The sequence below is a fragment of the Vicugna pacos genome, chromosome 11 (genome assembly GCF_048564905.1).
Source record: "Vicugna pacos chromosome 11, VicPac4, whole genome shotgun sequence".
Classification (NCBI taxonomy): Eukaryota; Metazoa; Chordata; class Mammalia; order Artiodactyla; family Camelidae; genus Vicugna; species Vicugna pacos.
Window position 1 is genome coordinate 15585952 of NC_132997.1, and position 23644 is coordinate 15609595.

At 42.1% G+C, this 23644-nt stretch overlaps 1 long non-coding RNA gene and 1 pseudogene across 2 annotated transcripts; both read right to left on the reverse strand.

The window, feature by feature from the left end:
• Positions 1-990: 990 nt before the first annotated feature.
• Positions 991-1908, reverse strand: LOC102539330 (cyclic AMP-dependent transcription factor ATF-5 pseudogene; annotated as a pseudogene).
• Positions 1909-15805: 13897 nt separating this feature from the next.
• On the reverse strand, positions 15806-20310 carry LOC140699164 (uncharacterized). 2 transcript variants are annotated; one of them, XR_012077163.1, is made up of 4 exons: positions 19312-20310; positions 16641-16786; positions 16207-16256; positions 15806-16122 (listed from the first exon to the last, which is right to left on the reverse strand). It is a non-coding gene; the product is annotated as an uncharacterized lncRNA (long non-coding RNA). The 2 variants fall into 2 exon arrangements; XR_012077162.1 differs by having other exon boundaries at positions 15806-16256.
• Positions 20311-23644: the final 3334 nt, after the last annotated feature.

Here is a 23644-nt window from a genome sequence, read left to right on the forward strand (position 1 = left end):
GATCCTGGAATGGAAGCAGAAGGGTGAAAAGAGAAGCTCATTTTTGTTTGTTTTATTTGCTTTGTTTATTTGTTTTGTTTTTGCTATAAAGAACAAGGCTGGGAAATCAGAAAATCTGAATGGGCCTGGATTAGGTGGTGGTATTGTATGAATACTAATAATGTCTTGATGTTAATGGTTGTGCTGTAATAGGGGAGTGTGTTTGTCTCCTGGTACTGTCATAATTTACTGTCAAAAAATTACAAATTGAGTGCCTTAAAGAATAGAATTTTTTTTTCAGAGGAAATACTTCATTTTATTTCCACTCACAATTCCCCAGAAAGGGTCAGTCCCTGCCCCTCCCTCACCTTGATGCGGCCCCTCCTCCAACACCTTCACAAAACCCTGACTTCCTCCCAGAGCTAAAATGAACACCCAGTCACCAATTAGGCTGTTCTCCACCCCGCCCACCTCCCCATCTGCCTGTATATCCACCTGCTCTGCGAACTTGGCCACCTTTTGGTTCCATCCCCCAAATGTAGTTCCCCAAGGTCACCTGGCTTGTTTGGCTTACATTCTTTGGGCACCATTCTTAAAACTTTTCTTGGCTTAGTCCCCAGATGGTTCCCCTGTCCTCGTATGCATCGTCATTCTGCAGAGCTTCCTGGCCTCATTTCCTGTTTGGGAGACTAAGTTTCCAAGCTCTCCCCTGCTCCCCAGGTTCCCTGTAGGGCTCTGTTCCTCAGCTGTTCATAAGGATGTACATGTTGACTGAGGCCAAACATGCCTTGATTCTGGGGAGAGAGGGGAGCCAATTCAGAATGGACAGGAGAGGAGACAAGGATCAAAGGGGAGAGAGAAAGGGGGGGTGGGAGGAGGGAGGGAGGGGTTTGACAGGAAGCTGGATGCAGGGGGATGACAGCGGGATGGATCCTCCCACCTCAGCCCCAGAAAGACAAGGGAGCCAGAACTGAAGACCAGCGCCCCCTACCGCACAAAGCCCCTGCCTGGCTAGCTGTTCCGGGTCCCCTTGCTTCAAGCCTTGTGCACTTAGATGAGCAGCCCCTTGATATACTGGATTTCCCACTCCGCCTACTCAGCCGTCTCCCTCAGCTCCCGGTTCCGCGCCTGCAGCCCCTGGCACCAGCCCTCCAGGGCCTCGCCCTCTGGGCGCTTCCTCGGCAGGCACCTCAGAGCCGCTGATGTGTTCTGGTCCCTCTCCTTTTGCTCGTGGTCCCTGTGGGTGGTGGCAGGATTGGGGTAGGGGGCTGGGCGAGAGGGTGGACGTGGACAAAGGGGTTGCTGGGATGGGGGCCGGGTTGCCAACCCAGAGTCCCCTGGCCCACCCTCCCTGCAACAGTAGATGGCTAGCAAGTCAAGGGTAGCCAGGGCAGGGGGCTGGGGGAGGTCAAAGATGAGAAGGGGGAGGGGCGGGGGAGGAAAGGTGCTGGTGCTGGTGGCGGTGGCAGCAGCGGTTTCGGACTTGGGGATGATGGTGGGAGGAGGAAGCATCAAGGAAGAAGTCTTCCATCTGCTCAAGTTCCTTTATAGGAGGGAAGCTTAGCTTCCAGATCTGGGAAGATGTGGGGAGGGCACTTGAGGGCAAGGGGGCTCCAAAGGGAAAAGGGCTGTGAAGTAGGCCAGCTCGATCATCCAGTCAGAGAAACCATCATCTACCAGGGAATCTCCCCCACCCGGAAGCCCGCCCTCCAGTGCTCCCCCAAGGACCTCATAGGGGCCCAGTGGGGCAGGGGCCGGGGGGTTCCCATAGTCTATGAGCCAGCCCAGCCCGCTAGCTGGGACCAGGGTCCTGTGCAGGTCCAGCCCCAGGGTCGCCAGGAGTAACATGGATGTGGTGCGGGTGCTGGGCATGGATGGCAATGAAGGAGGCTGCGCCAACAGCTAGGAGGAGATTCTGGAAGCTGCTCAGCTGGGCGAAAACAGGCACCAAGGCAAAAGTGGAGGACTCCATGGCTGCAGAAAGGAGAGGCAGCGGCGGCCTCAGGTGAAGAAAGAAGGCAGGATCCGCGAGCACAGGCACGCAAGCGTGGAGACTGGCTTGGGGCGCAGAGGGGCCGCAGCGGCAGAGCCATGGCCGGGGCTGTGCAGGCGGAGGCGGTGTCGTGGTAGCAGGAGGAGAGACCTTCATCTGAGGCTGGGGAACGAGGCAGCCCTGGGGACTGGGGACAGATATAAGCAACAGAAATTTAATTTCTCACTGTTCTAGAGGCCAGAAGTGCAAGATTAATTTGCCAGCAAGGGTGATTTCTCGTTACACTTCTCTTCCTATTTTGCAGACATTCACCTTCTTATTGTGCCCCCAAGAAGGCCTTTCCTCAGTGAGCATGGAAGCTCCCTCTCTCTCTTCCTCCTCTTATAAGGTGTCAGTCCTTTTGGATTCGGGTCCCACTTTTATGACCTCCTTTAATCTTAATCGCCTTCTTAATGGCTGTGTTATCAAATGCAGTCACGCTGAGGGTTAGGGATTCAACATAAGGACTTGGGGGAAACACAGTTGAATCCATTACAAAGTCTCCTTGGTTTTAGGAAATAAATACACACTAAAATATTTATAAGTAAGGAAACAGCATGTTTGCTATATAATTTAGGGGAAAACTGGAGAGAATATTAAAATAAAAAGTGATAATATGTTCACAATTGGGGAACTGAGATGAACTCTATATACTTCTTTGTAACAATACTTTCAACTTTACTGAAAGGTTTCAATTATTTCAACATAAAAAGGTAATAGAAAATGACACATGTATTTCTCTCCATCCACTGCTTCTACCAAAAGTGACTGAATGCATTCAGATGCTCAGTCTTTTAGCTTTGTTTTCATATACAAGCCATGAGCTTACAGAAGACAAGCCACAGTCTTACCAGCTTACCCAAGATTGCTGAGCAGAGTATAAAGCCAAGAGGATGGACTTAGCCATTGAATTTCTCCCAGAGTTACTTTTCTATCACAAATAAAACTTGGCTTTCTGAAGCTGCAGCAAACTAAAATGATATGATTTTCCATTGGGCTATTTCTCTGTTCTTGCACAAACTGCCCAGTCTTTTAATTCTATCTTAGCTCGTGTATATTCTCTAACTTCATGGTAATTTGTCAAGATTATCTTGGCCATTCTTGGTACTTAGACTTCTAGACAAGTTTTAGAATCAGCTTACTAATTTCCATAAAAAATACCTGCTGTAATTTTTATTGCAACTGCATTGAATCTGTAGATCAATTTAAAAAGAACTGACATCTTTACAATATTGAGTTTTTTTAATATGTGATTATACTATGCTCTGCCACACTAATTGAGATAGTCTTTTATTTCAACAATGTGCTGTAGTGTTCTCTGTAGAGGTTTCATGTGTCTTTTACAGATTTGTTGTATTTTGATGAGACTATAACTAGTATTATTTGAAATTGTTTTGTTGCTACGTATAGAAATACAATTGGTTTCTGTATGTTATGTATCTGGCAACTTTGGTAAATTCACTCTTGGGTTTTCTTTATAAACAATAATATCATCTGTGGGGTTAAGAGGTTTATTTATCTCTAGTCTTATTACAGTGAGTAAGACCTTGATTTATTACAGTGAGGAAGACCATTATAAATTAAATAGACGTGGTACTTGTCTCAGTCCTAATCTCAGGAGGAAGACATCAGTATCTCATCATCAGATATGATGATTCCTTGAGTTTTTTTTTGTTATTGCTGTTACTATAGTTCAGATTAAGGAAATTCACTTTTGTCCATATTTTACTACGTGTTTCTTTAAAAAAATTTTTTTTATTGAGTTATAGTCAGTTTACACTGTTGTGTTGATTTCCAGTGCAGAGCACAATTTTTCAGTTAAACATGAACATACATATATTCACTGTCACATTCTTTTTCACTGTGAGCTACCACAAGATCTTGTATATATTTCCCTGTGCTATACAGTATAATCTTGTTTATCTATTCTACACATGCCTGTCAGTATCTACAAATTTTGCACTACCAGTCTGTCCCTTCCTACCCCCATGCCCCCGGTAACCACAACAAGTTTGTATTCTATGTCTATGAATCTGTTTCTGTTTTGTATTTATGTTCATTTGTCTTTTTCTTTCTTTTTTCTTCTTCTTTTTTTTTTTTTTAGATTCCACATATAAGCGATCTCATATGGTATTTTTCTTTCTTTTTCTGGCTTACTTTACTTAGAATGACATTCTCTAGGAACATCCATGTTGCTGCAAATGGCATTATGTTGTTGTTTTTATGGCTGAATAATATTCCATTGTAGAAATATACCACATCTTCTTTATCCAGTCATCTGCTGATAGGTATTTAGTCTGTTTCCATGTCTCGGCTATTGTAAATAGTGCTGCTGTGAACTTTGGGGTACAGATGTCTTTTTGAAGTAGGGTTCCTTCTGGATATATGCCCAGGAGTGGGATTCCTGGGTCATATGGTAAGTCTATTCCTAGTCTTTTGAGGAATCTCCATACTGTTTTCCACAGTGGCTGCATTCCCACCAGCAGCGTAGGAAGTTAGGGTTAGGGCTTTTTTATTAATGAAAAGGTGCTAAACTTTATGAGATTCTTCCCCCACATTTGCTATAATTATGTAGTTTTCTTCTCTTCTTTCTTAATATGGTAAATTATATTGATTGACTTTGAATCTTAAATCCACCTTTTACTCCTTGGACAAAGCTAACTGTATTAATATTTAAAATATGCCTTATTTGATATGCCAATATTTTGTTTGAGGCTTTATGTTTCTATATTTATCAGGTGCATTATTCCATAGTTTTCCTTTTTCTGGTAATATTCTTGTCAAGTCTATTATTAAGACTACGATAAGACTTTTTTAAGGTTAGCATGTGATCAACTTTGGTAGATGTTCCATGTGCACTAGAGGATAAAACTACTCTATGACTTTTGGATGCAGTGTTCTATGTGTAAATGTTTAAATGTATGGTTTAAATATTCTATAGCATTACTGATATTTTTGTTCTGTCAGTTACTGAGAGAGTTCTTTAAATCTCCATTTATGATTTTAGATTTAATTTTAACTTTGAGAGCTGTTGCTCAGTATATTTTTAGGTAAATTTAGAATTTTATGTCTTCTTGTTAAATAAAATCAATAAATGGATTCACTGAAGTTGCAAGATACAAAATCAATATATGGAAATCTGCTGCATTACTATAGGCTAATGAAAAACTCAAATTGAGGGAAATTAAGAAAACAATCCCATTTACAATTTTATCAAAAAGGATAAAATACCTAGACTAAAATTATCCAAGGATGTAAAAGACCCTTTATATTTAAAACAATAAGACATTGATGAAAGAAACTAAAGAAGACACAAGTAAATGAAAATATATTTTGTGTCCATGGATTAGAAAACTACTATTATTAAAATGTCCATAGTACTGAAAGCAATCTACATATTCAATTCAAACTTGATCAAAATCCCAATGGCATTTTTCACAGAAATAGAACTAACAATTCTAAACTTTGTGTGGAGCTATGAAAGACCTCAAATAACCAAAGCAGTCTTGACAAAGAAGAACAAAGCTGGAGGATCATGAGACTTGATTTCAAAGATACTATAAAGCTCTACTAATCAAAACAGTATGGAAAAGCAACCTACGGGATGAGAGAAAATAATTGCAAATCATGTGTCTGATAAGGCATTAACATCCAAAATATATGAAGAACTCCTACAACCCAATAACAACAACATCAAAACCCCCCCAAAATTGAATTTAAAATGGGCAGAGGATCTGAACAGACATTTTGCCAAAGAATATGTACAAGTAAACAACATGTACATGAAAATATCCTCAACATCACTAACCATCAGGGAAATGCAAATCATAACCACAGTGAGATGAAACTCACACCCGTCAGAGTGGCTTTTATCAAAAAGACAGGAACTGGTATTGGCAACGATGTGGAAAAAAGGGAACACTATGCGCTGTTGGTGGGGATGTACATTGATAAAGCTACTATAAAAAACAGAATGGGGGTTCCTTAAAAAATTAAAAATAAAATCACCATATGGTCCAGGAATCCTACTTGTGGGTACATTTTCCAAAGAATTACAATCAGGATCTGGAAGAGGTATCTGCAGCCCATGCTCACAGCAGCAGGATTCAAAACAGCCCAGATGTAGAAACCTCCTAAATGCCCATCCACAGAGGAAGGAATAAAGAATGGGAGATATGTAGGTATGTGTAAATATACATGTAAATATGTGTATGTGTGCATATATATATATACATAATGTGTATCTAATTGTGTATGTATGTGTATAAATATATGTGTAATATATAAAGTGTATGTATGTGTGCACGCATGTGTGTGTGCATATGTGTGTGTGTGTGTGTGTATATAATTAAGCCATGAAAAAGAATGAAATCTTGCCATTTGCAACAACATGAATGGACCTTAAGGAAATTATCCTAAGAAAAATTATTCAGATAGAGAAAAAAATCATATGATCTTACTTTAATGTATAATCTAAAATTTTGAAAAGAAGAAAAAACAAGCTTATAAATACAGAGTGGCGGCTGCCAGAAGCAGAGGGTTAGGGGTGTGAGTGAAATGGCTTAAGGGAGTCAAAAGTTACAAACTTTCAAAACCTCCTACACTGTTGATGGGAATGCAGTTTGGTGCAACCACTGTGGAAACCAGTATGGAGATTCCTCAAAAGACTTAAAATAGACTTACCATATGACCCAGCAAGGCAAGGCAATTTAAGAAAAGACAAGACAAAAGACAAAGCATCAACTGTAATGGCCAGTTCTTCAGAACTGAGAAGTTGGACTTGCTTCCTTTGTCTGAGATTTCCATGCAAAATAATAAATCATTTCTGCCTGGTTGGAACAACTTACTTCAAAGTAAGAGTTTTGTTACCAAGTTCTGCTTCTCCTAAAGGAAGTAGGAGAGCTGACAAATGAAATGGAGGTAGAAGCTGCCACTCGCACCTTCACCAAACACCCCCTCCCCATGGTAAGTGTAACAAAAGCAGCAAAGTTGAATATTAAATAGTAAAGAAGAGCAGGGGCAGAGGTGGTCAATATGCACAGCCTCACTCGGGGAAAGTGCCTGGTTCAACACCAGCCAAGATGCAGCAGCATGCTCTTCTTGGTCCAAATGTCTTACGTCCATCCTTGCCATACAGTGCAGCTGTCACTCACACTACAGCTCATGAATCTTGACCTAACAGCTCTGACAACCGGTCCTCGAATGCTGATCCTGCTGATGGAGAACCTTCCTGTCTTCTGGTTAAAATCCTACTCCACAGAGTTCCTGCTGAACTGCTGACAATAACATGATGACAGGATTCCCAAGGTCCCGCCTCCCACCTGACTCCCAGGGTAGTCTCCATTCCTGAAGCATCTCCAGCCACTGTCTATGTGCACTCATCCTGCAGGTCTCCGAAGATACAATTTTCCCCTAAACACTGAAGTCTCCTGGAGCACCTCCAAAGTAAACCCAGGACAAGACAGCACATCTGGGCCTAGGAAAGCATCTCCAACATATCCTCCAGAATAATGGCTCCTCCTGGGCTGAAAGCTCACTGAGGAAGTACACTTGGGACCTCTGGCCCCACTGACAGGATTTCCAACTTTGTAATTTTTTGAGCCTTTACTACACTTAACTTCATGTTAATATACAAAGTAAAGCAAAGCAAAACACAGCACCCTTCATTAATTCAAATGTTGTGTTTTGCTTTGAGGGTGTGATAACATGAACCCTCACGTCTCTGACACTTGTTGACAGACCAGACTGTGAAACCAACGTTTAGTAGCACACACTGTGGGAAATGCCGGTCTGACGGCAAGACGGTGGTCAAGAGGTCGAAGACCTAGGTCTGGCTCTATGTCTGTTTGTGTGACTTAGGGCAAATTTTATATGCTGTGTATCTCAGCTTTCTCATCTGTAAAGTGGGGAAAATAACGCTTGTCCTAACTGCCTCATAGAGGAATTGTAATGGATACAACTGCTTCAAAAAGCATAGAGTACACGTGTGAGATTCTATGATGGTGCCCAGGGTAGAAGGGCACGCTACCTGAGAGCTGCAGGCTGCCCAAGCTTCCTAGCGAAGACCACAGCTGTCCCTGGTACCTTGGGAAGCCCAGGTGCTCTGTGACCCGTGACCATGCCCTCTTCTTCTCTGAAGGACGAAGGAGATGCAGGCTCTCCAAGCCAGGCCGGGTTACTCAGGATGAAGCAGGGCCTGCACAGGCCCCTCTCCCGACATCTCACAGCAACAGCCCACATCAGTATCTTCAAAAATACACACGGCAGAGTTACCAGGGGAGAAGGGCCCACTCAAATTTCATTCTCAGATCTCTACCACCTCCTAAATGCTTCTGTGAGAGGAAGACAGGCAAGCAATGGACAGGAGGGAGAGAAGGGGAGGAGAAGATAGGAGGAGAGTGTGGTAGGTTGATTTGCTCAGAAAACAGCAGAATGAAAAAAATGACTATGATTCCTGAGACACTGGTCAGGAAAACACTCCAGCCCTGGCCGTGACAGCACACACTGTGTCAACTGTGCTGGAAACAGAGACTGGAGGACAGGAACCTGCACTCAGGCTCTCCACATCAGCACATTGTGCAGCAGAACTACTGCAGAACCAGACTGGGCAAAAATAGCATCGAGGACTGGACAGTTTATTTATATACAACATTTGACAATGAATCTCAATTATGACGCCCCCAAAACCTCTGGTTCATTCTATTTGTAGCTAAAATAAATAGTGACCTTTATTACCAGTAATGTGAGATCTATATGGTCAGTTATTTCTTTTACAAAACAGTCTCAATGAACATAATGATGTCTCTTGATGGTGAAGGCACTGGGGGTTTTTATTTTCTAGCTGCATGTTGTCTTGTTTGCTGTTGTTAAAAGAAAGAGTGTGTACAACTTTTAAAATCAGAATGAAGCTGCTTCCTTGGCGGGGGGAGACCTATACTTACTCCTTTTTCATGCATTCATTCAAAACATTGATTTCCTCCCAAGTGTGTGTATGACACACACACACACAGACACACATATAAATACTTACATAATCAAATAAGATGAAGTTACAAACTATATCCTTAGATTTTTGTTTTTCCAGGAGACAATAGCTCTTTTTCTTAAGCAGGAAGTGGAAAAAAACAATCATTTGATGGTAGTTTGACACAAAAGCAGTAGAACATAGTGGCTGAGGAACATGAGCCTGTTGTCAGACAAACCTGGATTCTAACCCACTGCTGGCACCTAGTGAACATGTGACCTTGGCTGCATCACAAACTCTCCATGCTTTAATCACCTCCTCTGCAAAATGCGGATAATCATCATCACTTCAAAGGGGCTTTATAAGAATTAAAATGAGATAAACACACAAAGCACTTGTAAATACAAAATGTCAAGCCCACATCTAGCCTCTGACTCCAGGCAAGTCAAATGCCATGTGACCTCATGTTCCCACCCAGCGCCAATTTGAAGAGAACCCAGTTGTGGTATGTTTTTTAGACAAAACACATCCAGGGCACTGGGTCTTAATGTTTATCCAACCATTATTAGCAGTAGCAACAAGAGATGCTGTCACTTGAAGGTGAAAGTCATCCAGGGCACAATCAAGCAAAATAAGTTCAGCCAGAAGCTCAAGGACCAGAGCAGGACTCAGCCGTCACCTACACACAGACACACACACACACAGACATACACACACACACAAAGGGTGCTCTAGTTAGGCAAGACAGGGGCCTTGCTGGGTTATGTCCCGGGCACCAACATTTTAAAGTCCATCAGGCGAGGGTGTTGGGAAAAATAAGAAAAAGATACAAAATACAATCAAATGCTTGGGCACTTCCCTGGAGAAAGCAGAAAGGGAGCTGGGCTTTTCCAGGGTGTAGTAAGTGGGTGGAGTGGACGGAGCACCATTGAAAACCTTAGCCGGGTTTTGTGACCCCCCTCCTTTACCTTGGGTAAACCCAGGAGACATAATGCTTCAAGGCAAAAAAGTGAACAAAAATAGAGTGTAACAGCCTTCACGCTTGTTGCTGAAACACACTCCTTCACCTTTGAAAGACAATCATGAGAACTTGCGGAGGGCTGTCCTCGTGTAATAGGACAAATTGTGTTTAAATTGGGAAGCCAGCTGCTCCTTGATCAGTCATCCTTTTATCATCAACAGAACTTTAATTAGCCTCCCTCTGCTTCCTATTTTATGCCACAAATCTTAACTTTCACTTGTCTGGAACCAAACTGCAATAACTACACCCATAGTAAATAAAAACAATGAACTTTTCATACAACATGCAACTAATTCTCATTAAGTTGACAAAGGGCTATTCAAAATAGTGCCTAATTCACATCAACTATTTTCCCATAAATGACAATGTTCTATACTAAAATTTCAACAGAAACTGTCTCACCCACATCTTCTTGCATGTTTTCCAGTAAGAAGGTTTTCAAGCTGTCTGACTTCCATTTCCTGATTTTACTCATAAGTATGCGGCCATGTCAGGTCACATGGTAACAATGGACAATTTCAAAAACACAATGCTGACTTAAAAAAAAAGTTGCTGAACGATACCCATTGACACCATTTATATAAATGTAAAGGGGATGTGACTATATAGGATTTATGGACCCACACAGTAAACCAATCAGGGGGCAGGCTTCTCTAAGAAAAGGAGCCCCCAACACCCCACCTCTGGATCAGTGACTCTGGGGAGGCAGGAGGGTTTCAAGCAAGATGGGGGATATTTGTTAAAACCACGTGGAGGCACGTGGTTACTCATTATATTTGCCTCTGTGCTTTTCTAGATGTTGGGGATATTTCATCAAGTTGTTAAGAGAAAAACAAATGGAGGGTGACAGCAGCCAACAGGTGAGGAGAGTAGGTGCCCTATGCTTTCTGACCCCACCCAGGCACACGCCCACCTGAGAGCTGGGGTAGCAGGGCACATGCCACCCCCAAACTCATCCTTTGAGAAAGGCTTAGTAACCGTACATGTGCCTCAAGGGCAGGGGCCCTGCTCCCTCATCTTGAATCTCCCCATGCTAAGGACCTGAAATGTGAATATTATTTGAGTCGATCAATATCTGTCAGAAGAGGATTTCTTGTGCTGCTATTTTCTAGCCCAATAACCAAGCACGTTGAGTCAAGTTCCCTTTCCTGAAGGAATCTGAAAAGATGAGTGGGTTACCACTCCAGACTAATGACCAGCCTGTTGAAAACTAAAGCCCTAAAGCCCCTGGTGCAGAGGTTGGGATCAAACAGGTAAGGAGTGGGGCCCAGACTCCCTGTATTAGGTCATAACAGTGAGAGTCACCAGGCTTGGGAACACCGGGATTAGCTCCATGCCCCACATTTCTTTCAGTTCTCAGATTCTAAGAAAATCACTCACCTGTGTTATTCCATACAGATTCTGGTTCAATATGAGGGCAAAGTCCCAGAATATTCTTAACAAGTACCTCGTCTGACAGGCAAGTTTGAGAAACACTGTGTTAGGGTGCTTTGGGGTCATTAACATCAAATAATAAAAGGCAACTTATTAGTATGATTTTATTTAATAAGTAGTTAAGAAAGGATGTTTATAAAGTTATGGATAAGAGCCAGTTTGTTCTAAGATCAAACTTTAAATCATCATTGTTTTTCAGAAAGAAAAACAGAAGCATCGTTAGTGAATAAGGACGTGTCAACCTCACCTTTCAATTTCCTGGAACTTTCCACCCCTGCTTTCCTATTTAATATGTAGTATTTCCTTTGGACACACACGCAGCCAACTTCACAATGCAGGCTTTACAAGGTCACTGCCCCAGATACCAAAAAGCCAGCCAGGGACTCAGGTGGGGGGAGCCCTGCTGCAGCCTGACTGCACCCACTTCCATGGCTCCTGCTTTGGCAGAGAAAGGGTAATCATACCTTGTCAAACACTGATGTCACCTCAAATTCCTTTTCATTTCTGACAAGCCTTCTGATGCAGGATGGAGATGGACTTCACACTTGCTTGAGGAAATTAACAGTGGAATGTACTTTCATGGGATCAAAGGCTCTGCACACAGCAGAGCTGAGAGGAGGTCAAGTGAGCCTGACTCAGGTTAATGCAGAACAAAAGGAGCGTGAAATCCCATCTGGCAAAACAGACCCCAGCAGGCAGCAGTTTCCAAGGGCTGAAGGCAAAATCTGTACGACAGAGGTGCCTAGGTAAGTGCGAAACTATCCTGGCTGGTCCGTCACATCAAGGTTCACACCACATAAAACATCTTTTGGAGGTGTTTAGTGCACACCTTTAACAAGTTCCATGTTTGAGATGAGGCCAATCCAAAAAGGGGCTCCTTTCAGGGTGTGCCCAAGTGATCTGTGAACCCTCCTCCCCATCCCACGGCCAAAGGCCAGTCTTCCACATATGCTGCATCCGCTTCTCCCCTAAATTCAAGGCTGTTGTGATGTGAAGGTCTTTAAAGAATAAAAGTGGGAAAGCTCTCAGGCTAAAAACTCAATTATAATCCATAAAGTTGTGAAATCAATCAATGAGGCCAGCTTTTTTTTTTAATTAATGAAATAGGAAACTTGTCTATTTTGTAAAACTGTCACACCTTGTGTGTGCACATGTGCATGGAGTCATACTGGAAAATGGGTTTCTTACTAACTATCAGGCTGAGGGGAAAATGAGAAAGCCACGAAAACAGAAAGAAATGTAGTACTTCCCTGAGGACAGGCGTCCCTCTCTAGGAAAGTCCTAGTGATGAATCCTGAGACAACGGAGCACAGCTCCACCCCCAGGGTCTCTGGAATCTCCCAAACCCTCAGGGAGCCCCCACTCTGCAGGCAATAGAGGGGCCTTCTTCCCTGCTCCTCGCAAGGTGGAATGACTCACCATCCAGACAGGGAAGACTACGGGCTGGGAAAGCGTGGTGTAGTAGTGTGTTTTTTAACCAAATAACTTCTGGGTGAGTTAGTTTCTTATCAGGAGACCAAACATGGTATGCCAAGCCTTCACAGAGTGTGATTTTAAAGAAATATTTCTCAAGTCTCCATCTTTCCTTTGTGTGGGTGCAGAGTCAGCACAAGGAAACCGTGGCTCAGGCAAGTGAGAAAAAATGAATTTAGATTATGTTTACAAGCCAAGGAAAGGAGAAAAGAAGACACGCTGAACAAATCCTCTACTGGAAACATTGCTAAAGAGTTTTTAAACTGAAGATTATGCCACCACTTAAGATATTTTTCTCTACTATTTTGCCCAGCAGATGACAAAACTGCATCTAGGACTGAAATAGCAGATTGCCTCAAGAGCAAATGACAGTATTTGTACCAGGAGTGTTGGCAGCCAGCGGCACAGCTGGGTTTCTGCACAGCAAATTTCAAACTGGGGCTCCAAGAATAACCTCACCTACTGCACCAATGCTAAAGTGCTGAATCCAAAGTCAGAAGGGCTCATTATTCCATATTTTTTCCACCACCTCCTTCCCAAATGCACGTGTACCTGCCTGACCTCCTCTGCCTGGGGAAGGCTGAGAATGAAGAAGAAAAAGAGAGTGAGAGCAGGCCAGAGTGACAAGGTCCCCAGGCATCAACAGGAGTGAATGGTCCATTATCCACAGGATGCAGGAACACAAAAAAAGATGGAAAACTCCAGATGAGCCAAACAGTTACTTATATGAATGGTTTTAATCTTCCCCTGCAAATACAAATTAAAAAATATTTATTCAAGTTTCATCTCCTCTTCAAGGCTGGGTACCTTCATAAAATAACATCATTTTTATTAAAAGAGACTCAAGAGTGGAGGGAGGAACTTGTAATAACCTTAATAATTAGTAGGATGGTCCCAAAGGCAGTCCTTCTGCACCTATAGCACAACTCACTAGACAAAAACCAAATCTCCTTTAAGGGCTTGAGGAAAACAGCCACCTTTAAACAAAGATGCCGGCACTTCCTTGTCTGTGCTCACTGACTGCCAATGACGATGCGCTGGTCTTCCCCGTGCCTCTGCAATTTCTACCAAAAAGTCTGGAAAGGCAAATTAAACAGAAGTCTTTGCTTAAGGAGACTTTAATTATGAAACCCATCCAATTAAAGTGCTGTAGCTGGCATTCACGGCATCCCTTCCCTGTCTTTGAAAATCACAGCCAGGGCTTTGGCAGTGGAAATGGGTCTCTCTCTTTTTTTTAAAAAATTTTTTATTGAATAATAACAGCTTTACAATGTTGCATCAAATTCCAGTGTAGAGCACAATTTTTCAGTTATACATGAACATACATATATTCATTACCACATTTTTCTTTTGCTGTGAGCTACCACAAGATCTTACATATATTTCCCTGTGTTGTACAGTGTAACCTTGTTTATCTATGTTGCACACACCTGTCAGTATCTACAGATTTTGAACTCCCAGTCTCTGCCTCTGGTACGTAGGCTGACCTCCAAGCAAACCATAGGCTCTTCCATACCAAAGAGAACAAATGGACAAACTTTTTCAGGTTAGGACAGTGCTTTTCAAACTACATAATGCAGAGTACAGAATACTGTATTATGTTGCATATGCCCACATCTCCCAAGGCGCAGAAGGTCCAGAATCTCACAAACTAAATTCAATTGGCAAAAGGCCAGGGGTTCAGGTAAACAGAAGCCTACATTTACATAAATGTTAATTTAATCCTAGGGAAACCAAGAGTGGAGGATTAAGGGAGAGCTAAAACTCCCACCCTTCCTCTCCAAACCATCAGTGTGCTCCTAAGACAGGCTCTGCTTATGACTCCCTGAACTATACTTCTCAGGAAGGTCAGGTGCACCTGGAGAAAGGGCCTCTACCTACATTGCCACGCCTTGACTCAGCTGAATCTGGGTAAGCCAAGTGACGTCAGGAGTAAAACAAAGCTCTCTGCCTTCCTTTTCATTTTGCACTGAGTTAGCTAAAATCCCAGTGAAAAATGAACGTGTTAAACCCTCCACAATCCTCACTAGCAGAAGCAAACAATGGTCACAGAATCCCAAAGTTCAGGGGAAGAAAAAAACAAACTTTTTAGCTTTCGAATACATTTTCATCCTTATATTAGACTGAATGTACAAGATTTGGGGGGAAATTTACTCCAAGCCAGAAAGTCACCCCAAGAAGACCCCACTAAAAAAGAGCTGGGAGGCAGTATGATTATTCCCATTAGACATCAAATCTCCTCAACCCCCACTGGTAGAAGGCACCAGCCTAACAAGAGCAGCCCTCAGCCAAACCCTCTCTGGAGAACTCAGAACGCGCAAAGGAGCCTTCCTCGGTAAGACAAAGGGCAGGCCCCTCATAGTCAATGAGACAGTGGTTTGGAAATCCTGCTGATGCAAACAGCCCATCAGTCAGTCAGGGGAGAACATCAAGAAATGACTGCAAGAGTACCTGACACTGAAAGGAGCCTCAGACACTCCCATCCATTCTCATAAACAGTTCCAGACAAGTCTCATTAACTCTACACAAGAGACTGGCATGAAATTTACATTTTCTCCCCAGTCAAGGCCTTTCTCACCAACAATGACGTGGAATAAAAAAAAAATTACCTAAGCACAGTTAGTATTATTTTTAGAAACAACTCTTCATTTCCATTTTAATTTATTTAAAATTCAAAACTTGCTAATAATAGAAAGTATTTCAGTATCATTAAAACTGGAAGTTGCTGCAAAATAAAATATGGTATTTCAGAGTCAAACTCAAGGATCTTGTAAAATATTTGGTGTTTGTTACTCTCTCAGCATTCAAATTGTAAAAAGGAAACATGTTCCAGGCTGGTTAATTAACCAGTAACGTAAGTCACATAACGAACGCTGCTGCATCCTAAATAAATCAGAGTAGATTAACAGAATCCTTTGAGTTTATTCTGTCTCAGAACACATTGCAAACCCACCAAGGTGACTCTAACTGGAAGTTACAAAAGAAGAAATGTGCTTCCGTGTGTCAGCAACAGAGGTTTGCAGGGGAGCCACTGTTCCCAGGTGAGGGGCCCGGCTGTTCTGGGCTGGCTGGAGTTGCTGCCAGATGCCTGGGGCTGGTCACCAGAGCATGACTGGACCAGACCAGAAGCAGAAGATGTTCGAGGGGTGCTTGGAAACAAGATGAGGACGCAAATATGAGCAATTTGGAAAGTGACAGGTCTTACTCTTTTGCCATAATCTGCAAGCGAGAAGTAAATTTTAGCAAAAGTCTGCAGTCCTGTCCCGTGGCAGCCTCTCTCCCCCTACTGCTTATGGCCCTTACCCAACTCCTCCTAGTGTCAGCGGTGTTCTTTAACAACCCCTCCAGCAAGTCTGAAAATGTAACAGATTTGAAAACCATCATTTCTGTCCCAGAATGACTACTCGAGCACAGTGACAGAGAAGAAGCCTCCTCGGATAAACAAAAAACCTGTTTTCACAAAACAAGGGATTGGATTAGACTAGTACCATCTAACAACACCTTAAGCTAAAAGATGCAAACAAAACACTATGAGAGGTATTTACACCAAGGCCTAAATGCCACAAACAGAGAAATCCTCTCCTTGCTGACTCCTGGGTCCCATCTTACAAAATGACACCTGGCAGTTACTGTCTCTAAAAGAGCTTTCCTTCCAAAATGAACATTATCCAAATGCCCACCCCTTCCAGAGCAAAAGTAAAGCATTATGTCTAAAAAATAAAAAAAAATCTACATACCTTAATTTTAAAATAATGCTGTTGGAAAAATGGTGCCGACAGACTTGCTCCACACAGGATTTGCCACCAATCTTCCGTTTGTGAGAAATGCGGTATATGCAAAGCACAGGAAAGCAAGGTACTCCTCAGTGGGAACCTAGCAAGGGCTAAAATACAGAAACTCAAACCCAGAGGTAGTAAAATCTAAAGATTAACCAAAAGCAGCACAAACCCAGAACATTCAAAAGCCAAAGTTAAGTTTTCCACCTCCTCAGTAGAGGTTAATCCCAGCAGTCTCAAAGTCTAGATTTGTTACATTGGCTTAGATTTGCTGGTAATGAAGTGACGAGGATGAGGAGAGATGTTGAAATGCCAATCCAGTTTAAACACCACGCTGAGAACTGTACTAAGGCCTTCTGTGCAGCTATTTTTTTTTTTTAAAGAAAATCAAAGTGCTTTGGGGACTGGAATAGATTTAATTTAACTAAACGTTTTGCCTGGCATGTGACAATTTTTCATTTAACATTCCTCTTTATAAGTAGCCCAGTAAAATCCTCTTTTACTTAATGTGCACTCCCTTCTTCCTTTTATTCCCTCTGGTTTTCATGGTGTTAGGTATTGCTAAAAACAGAATGCATAGATTCTAGAAGACCTCTGGAGGGCTGAAGCATGATTGATGAAAGGAGGAACAACAGAGGCCAAAAGGACTAGCAGTCTCAAGCAGAGAGCAGGACTAGTCAGGGAGTTCATCAGAAGCCCATCACTTTCGCTCCACAAATCCACTAAGAAGCACAGAGACCCTCTGCCAACAAGTAAGGAGAAGGGTTGCTGGTTGTATGTTCTTTCCTGAGGACAGCACATAATTTAAAACTATGGAAAGGTTATTTGAAATGTTTGGTAGTGATAGCTCAGTAAATAAAGCTTTGCAAGCAGATTAAATGAAATAAAACATTAGCCTGAATTCTCAGAAACTGGAATCTCCACCCACCACATTCGCATGTGTTTCACCCTTCCCAGAAGGGGGAATCACAGTGTGCTGTCCCCATCTCATGTAATTTTCACCCTGCTCCCATCTTCTCCTCCAACAGCCTTCAGATGACCAAACTGTGGACAAACTAATGTGAGAACCTGTGTACCTGCCATCCATTAAAAAAAAAATTATATATATATATCTATTTCAATCAAAACTCAGGACACAGAGCTGCTTCCTGCCCACTGCACAATTTGTTTTGTGAACTAGACCTACATGTCTTCCAGGGAGTTATCTTAATTTTTCTAAAGAAGCAGATCAATTTGTATTTCAAAGATCCATAACAAAGAACATTCTCTTTTAGAATGGCATTCAAAGCAGGGAAGAAGCAAGACTTAACCAGAAGCCTGCCCTGCTTACTACACTCCTCAGGAACATTTTCTGAATAGCTCCAATTCTACAACTAGAACTGTAGCATCAGGTGACCCCTGCCTTGGATGTAAGCTCCTAAATGACTAAAACTCTGTTACTCTTGTTTATCTTTCTGCAGTGCTTAGCACAGTCAAGAAACCAGACTTCTAATAACTGAAAAGCCTCTACATTATTCCCTCCTTCTTCTCAATTTCAATAGTCCTAATTCCTATTTTCCAATTCCTTATATTACTTTACTGCTTAACAGGGATGGCAGACCCCTACTGTCTTGCCATGAAATATTAAATAAATATATAGGAGGCAATTCTGGGTCTCACATTATTAAACATAATAAAAGGCACATGGCTTATGATATTTCCAATCTAATAAGCAATCATGTCACAGCCTACAAAGCAGTTATGTTTATAACACTTAACACTGATAAAATATCAACTACACCTGAAGAAGAGAAGGAAGTATTTTGAATGAGATCATTTCAAATCCAAGACTCAAGGTGGAGAGGTACTGAACCTTGGGCCACACACATAACAGTGATTAGAAAACAGTTTACTTCCAGGGTCTCAAGCACCAGTGTACAAACATTCCAAGATGTTACTGCTTTCTGCCTAGGTAATAGTAAAAGGCTTTTCAAGATGAGTAAACATCCTGCAAAGAAAAGCTATTACCACTGTACAGTGTGCTTTAAAAATATTTTAGTTCAAATCTGAACCCTAGCAATAGATAATACAAACTACTTGGACATTCCAACCTATGGGATGGTTCTAACTTAAACCACAGGTAAAGAAAACTGAAAATTTAACTTTTTGTTGTTTCCTACTTTTCCAAACAGCAATTTATTATATAAAGAATCCTTTAGCATTCCAATAAAACTTACCTCAGTATAACAAAAATCCAGGATTTTGGATCCTTCTCTGACATCCTTATTTGCTCAATTAGATGCTTCGTAGGCTTTCAAGTGAAACCCAACAGTTGGTTCCGAGATCACTTATGTGTAGCTAGATCATTTACATGTGAGTGGCCCTGTCACCTTTAGAGCACTGCCTATAATGAGGTCCCCTCAGACAAGGGCTCACTGGACAACAAGCCACAATTGGATAATACTAAAATGATCCAAGATTTCCTAATTTCTCTGAATTTGGAGAGGATTTAGGGAAACCTCCTCCCTAAAAATGGGAGGATAAAGAAAGGTAATATTTCTAAAAGCGGTATCTTCTGTTTGAAGGGCCCCCAAAGAGCTGCACCATTATCAAATGAGCAGCAATATACATCCAAATACAGTCACAAGTTCACCTCCAAGTCCTTCGACGTGGAATCCGACTCCTCCTTGAACAGTTAATGACAGTTCACAAAAACCCCATGAGGGTCACCTCTATGCTCTTCTGGAGTTTCAGGAGGTCCATGAGGGCAGAAGGAGCTGAGCAGAAGGTAAGGCATAGGGTGGAGGAGGAAGAGAAGAAAGGGGGGTTGGTGTTAGAAGCAGGGGCAGAAGTGGCCCTGGGTCATGAAGAGCTGACTGGAGAGGATGGAAATGGGCTGGGAGCATCTCTGGAGTGTTGGAATCCAGTGCCTTCATTTTGAGGGTGAGGAAACTGAGGCTGTGGTCACAAAGCCAGTAAGTGACAGGAATCAGGCCCAGGTTGCCTAAGCCCCACCGCTGAGAAGGCAAGATGCAAGGACAATAAATGAAGAGGTTCGAACTGCACGGTGTGGAGCACCTTTCTCCGTGTTCACCTCACACTCCCCTCCAAGGAAGAACACTCAGTGAGGCAGCAGAAAAGGGGTGCATGCTGGGGGAGGAGGAGGATATGATTAGTTAATGGGCTTCTATCTTCAATGATAGCTCCATCAGATATATTTGTATTGGGCTCTGATTTTTATACTATTAAGAGTCCAAGATCAATGCTTCTCCCCAGATAAAGGAACACGCTACTAGCTTTGCATTACAAGTGGAGGAAAGTGGAGTGATTATGAAGTTGAGTAAGTAATAAGATGCTGCTAGAAATGGTAAAAGACCTCTTTGATGCTACACAGCTGTGCTTGAGACTTCTGCTCTTTAGGGACTGGCTCTAAAAATATAAGATTGTATCCTTGAAACAGGCTTTGCAGAGAAGGAAAAAACCTCCATTCATTAAGCTTAACCATTAACTTGGAGGGGGCTAAGTACCATAAAACCCAGTGCTTCTCATGTTAAACACGCACAGGAATCACCAGGGATCTTATCAAAATGCAGGTTCTGGCTCCATACGCCTGGGATCAGGCCTGAGATTACAGCAAGTTCCCCAGCGATGCTGATGCCACCAGCCCAGCCCATGGATCATACTTTAACCACAAGACCATTAAAAAAAAAAGGTACAAAAGCCACATTTCAAGGTATGTTTATCTCACAACTTAGACTGCTGGCTACAAAAGAGTGACATGTGTGTCTTCTTCCTTCTGGTGAGTGACAGGCTCTGCAGAAATGGCAACATAACTTCTTTTCTGGGAGGGGGAGGGGTTCGAGTCTGCAGGTAAGCATAACAGCACGCGGTACACGGCACTGTGATTATTTAATGCAACAGGAGTTGCTCAGGGTTTGGGAATGGGAGGGGAAATCACCTGTGCATCACACAACAAAGGGACAGTAAAGGCAGGAGTAGGGAACCTGATGTAAGTCCTCTTGGGTGGCCAAATGGATGACGTGTTCATTTTCATGAAAGCTAATCTTTCCCATTTGCACTCAAAATGGGCCCTGTTTTACTTTCCAGGAGTCCTGAGGCCTTTGTTCTGATAGCCCACAGGAAGGCCTGGAAAAGACCATGAGCAGGACTGCTCCAAGCCAGGCACACAATTATGTCTGCAATACCTGGCACCATTTCTTTCCATGGTCTCACATGCCTTAGTGGAAATGTAAGCTTTCTGAGGACTATCTTGTAGTCTTTCTGGGCTAGTCCAAATTTGAGGAATAAAATTTTTAAAACTAGCCTTAGGAAGCAATGTGGCTTTGAAAATCTTGACTCAAATACCTGACAGTCACTAGTTACATGACCTTGGATAAACTGCTTAAGATTTCTGCTTCCTTAACTATAAAAGAGGATAATGGCCACCTAGTGAGGGTCCAGTAAGCTCAGGTACTTTGAGTACCTGGCAGCTCAGTGGCTGGCCCAGTGAGGTTCAACAGCAGGAGTATCACCCGTACCATCAGTGCCACCTTCTCCAACTAAGCCAACCAACGCCAGTCCTCACTATACTGAACAGACAGGCTACCGGCTAGGCCCTGTGCTCAGCAAGCCTACATTGCAAGCCAACAACACATAAAAGTCACACCCACTTTTTAAGCATCGTTGATGAGTCTCAACTTCTACGTACTCATCATCTAAGCACTGTGGTGTTTTGGAGAGAAAGACCATAATATACACAACCAGCCTCTTCACTATCCCCAGTGCCATCTCTTCACTAATCCTGTCTTCCCACCACATCTCCTCATCCTCATTCTGACAGCACAGCACCCCAAAGAGGAGGAAGAGAGCCTCTCCTCTCACCCCATCTCCCCACTACATGCCCCTCCTGGGCCAACAGCAACTCATCTTCCCCAGCATAGTGTGAGAAGGAATGGCCTTCCCCCTCCCTGCCAGCTTAGTACTGACCACATGGAAAGGCTACTTACCAAAAGCAAAACCCTGGAAGACCATTATTTACAAGTAAGTGCATATGATTAATGCTTTAAAGTCCACAGTCTTTCCATATATATTATCCCAATCAATCCCAACAATAACCCTGTGAAGCTTCTAGGGTGCTATTCCTATTACTGTCATTACAGATAAAGGCTCATGGAGTCTGATGTAAGAGACAAGTTCATGGCCACTTTCTCTCAGTATCTAAGAGAGATCTCCCCAAGAAGTCGGTGGTGAGAACATTCCAGAAAAATCCATGTAATTCAATTACACACATCTTTTTGATGGAGACCACTGGAGCCCATTTTATCAGCCTCAGCTGTTCTGCTCCAAGTTATCAGGATCTGTAAACCACACCCTACCGTCGAGAGCCCTTCATCATACCCAGAACAAGGTCTCCTGTGTTGGGATGTAAATAGCAACGCTGAATCAAGGTTGAAGTCAAAACCCTACATTTTCCTCAGTGAAGGAAGTGTCCTGCACTAAGAAGAACCTTCCCCTGAGCTTGGAAAAGTCTCTTTGAATGATTTAGAGCAAAGGGAAACTTGCCCAGGTGCTAGACACTAGGAGATCCCACCAGGTGAAGTGCTGGGCAGTTGTCCCTTTCCTCACCTACACCAGTGTGTTCTCAGCTCTCACTTAACCAGTTTGTTTATCCATTAATCCAGCGACAGACATCTGAGTTGTAACCATACTTGCTATGAGCACCTGTGTATGAGTTTTTGTGTGGATCATTGTTCTCATTTCTCTTTGGTGTATATCTAAAATTCGAAGTGATGTTAACTGTGTTAATTATATTTCAGCATTGCCAAACTTATTTCCAAAGAAGCCGCACAAATATGCATTCCCACCACAGTGGAGAAGGGTGCCAATTTCTCCACATTCTTGCCAAAATCTGCTGTTTTCCATTTTAAAATTATAGTAACGACAGTAGGTGTGAAGTGGCATCTCACTTTGGTTTTGATTTGTATTTCCCTAATGACTAAAATCGCTGTGCACATTTTCATGTGCTTATTGGTTATTTGTGTATCATATTCAGAAAAATGTCTATTCAAGGCCTTTGCTCATTTCTATTTGGGTTATTTTCTATTATTCAGTTATAAGTTACTTAACATTCCAGATATAAATTTCTTATCAGATTTATAATTTGCAAATATATTCTCCTACTTTGTGGATTATCTCTTCACTTTCTTGATTCTGACTTTGAAGTACAAAATGTTTCAATTTGATGTTCAATGTATTTGTTTTTCCTATCTTGCTTGCTCATGGTGTCATGTATAAGAAGTCTGCCTAATGCAAGTTCACATAAATTGAACCCAATATTTTCTCCTAGGAGTTTTATAATTTTATCTCTTAAATTTAGGTATTTAATACATTTTGAGATAATTTTTGTATATGCTGTGAGGTAGGGTACAAAATTATTTTTTTTTTGCAAGGGGATTTTCATTGTCCCAGCACCAATGTTGAAAAGACTATACTTGCTCATTGAATTATCATGGTACTTTATTGAAGGCTGTTTGACTATAAATCTAAAGTCTTCTTTCTGGACTTTCAAATATGGAATCATTGAATAAAGATAATTTTACTTCTTCCTCTCTAATCTAATGTCTTTTATTTACTTTTCTTGCCTAATTTCTTTTGGGTTAAATTTTAAAAATGATTATGTTTTATGGTATATCTACCTAAAAACAGTTCCTCCAGATTTTGGGTAACATGAAAATTCAGAGTTCTGCTAAATCAAGTTAAATGATGGAAATTCACTGAATGTCTGGATCATTTTTAATGAAATAGAATAATGAAACATTAATTGCTATAGAAGTTATGTTTACCTACAAAGATGAGGCAAGAAGAGCAAAAGAGAGCAAGTGAGATAAGGAGGAGAGGGACAGAAACAGAGAGAGAGAGAAGCTGTGACAAAGACAGAGATTGAGATTAAGTAAAGCAGAGACAAAGACAGGTGTAAGGAGAGACTC